At 38.9% G+C, this 1,606-nt stretch overlaps 1 long non-coding RNA gene across 1 annotated transcript in view; it reads left to right on the forward strand.

Annotated features, from left to right (window-relative positions):
- The first annotated feature begins 1,185 nt into the window (after positions 1-1,185).
- Positions 1,186-1,606, forward strand: part of LOC137992348 (uncharacterized) — an 8,745-nt gene continuing 8,324 nt past the window's right edge. Inside the window, exon 1 of the long non-coding RNA XR_011121677.1 lies at positions 1,186-1,396. This is a non-coding gene — a long non-coding RNA (uncharacterized lncRNA). The remainder of the gene's footprint in view (positions 1,397-1,606) is intronic.

Consider the following 1,606-nt stretch of genomic DNA (forward strand, 5'->3'; position numbering starts at 1 on the left):
CAACCCTTTTTAAACAGCATTGTTCAACAGTATTTAAGTCTAAGCACCCATTTTAAAAGGTTAGCTTACATGAAGTAATCGGCCATCACAACAATAATCGAAAACTAACCTTTTTAAATTGGGTGCTTAGACTTAAATACTGTTGAACAATGCCGTTTAAAAAGGGTTGTTGAGGCTTAAGTAAGCAGTAATCATTTTCCCATTGATTTTATAGTGGGTCAGTAGGGGGGTCAGTGAGGGGGTCAGTGTTTTGTCGAAACCCGGTGCCAAGTGGGTAAAATGGTCAGAAAATGAAAAAATCGGGGGTTTTCTTTAACCTACATGTAAAAGTAGGAACAAAATAGCAGCATTTGCTCGTGAATAGGAATTAAGCAATGGAAATGCCTAATTGAAGTCATCATTGAGAGGTTCAAAATTATTGTTTTTAAATCAATATGAAGTGCAAGCTTACTTCATTTTTCTCCAGCCATGAGCACAAAAAACACATAATTTTTCCTGAAAAACCAGCGAATTTAAAAGGCTCAGAATAATAGGAAATAACAATAGCTTGCATATTCATCAACTACCTACAAGTTACTACAGTACCCTCATTATCTACCCTCCGATTTCAATCCATGGCGATTTAGTAAATCCTCCACACACGTTGCTAATTGTAACTAGTAGGAACTGGTGAAGAAGACGTAAACAACGCTGGCATTTCGTATAATGTTTCTGTGGACAAGAAGGAAAATAAAAGACACTAATATTTTTAAAGGACATCTAATAGGGTGCGATAGCTTATGGCTTGAGATTATAAACAAAACAAAAGGAATAGCGAATTCATCTTACCTTAGCAGACTTGACAGCAAGGCCTCGAACAACCACCTCAATCGATCTATCACAACATTCAGCAACATTTAGCTCGGAAAAATCAATTGTGCATGAAGCCACGGGCGAAAAATCGATCACGCGAAAGTGAAAGACTTGAAAGGAATCAGCTTCTACCACTGAACTACCGCTATTCCGACAGAAAAAAAGTCGTACACGTCGCTGTTGCTATAAAAATCCCTAGAGCAAGTAATCGAACAAGGCATCTTTGGCCGCCATTTTGTTTGTTATTTCGCGCGCGCGCGTGAAAAAACCTGGGTACAAGCAAAAACATCAATCAGACAAAAGTCTCCTTTATTATCGTGGAAACGAAGCGATTTCAAACGTTTGAACTATCAGTATTGCTTCGCAGCCGTTATCTGTTTTGAGAATTTGCCTCAAATGAGTTTCTATCTTTTGATTTTTTTATTGCTTGCAAGAGCAACTAATATCACTCCCGGGCTGAGTGAGCGAAGTGAAAAGGTATTGTCGCCTTCTGCAGAAGATGCAATAGGTTCGAGAAGCCAGGATACTTCGGCTTCAGGGCAAGGTAAGCCGATTTGTTGGAACACAGTGTCATAGGTGCTTGTTTTTCAAGGAACATTAAACAAGTATAATTATCAAAGCTCGAAAGGGCGAACACCGCATGCAGGCTTGAGACACAGCATTAAAGTATGCGATATACTTAATAAGGAAGTTATACTGTGTTCACACCGAGCCGAAACATGATTAGTCTGATCACGAATGAATCATGTTTCAT

Source organism: Montipora foliosa, chromosome 2, assembly GCF_036669935.1.
Source record: "Montipora foliosa isolate CH-2021 chromosome 2, ASM3666993v2, whole genome shotgun sequence".
In the NCBI taxonomy this organism is placed as follows: Eukaryota; Metazoa; Cnidaria; class Anthozoa; order Scleractinia; family Acroporidae; genus Montipora; species Montipora foliosa.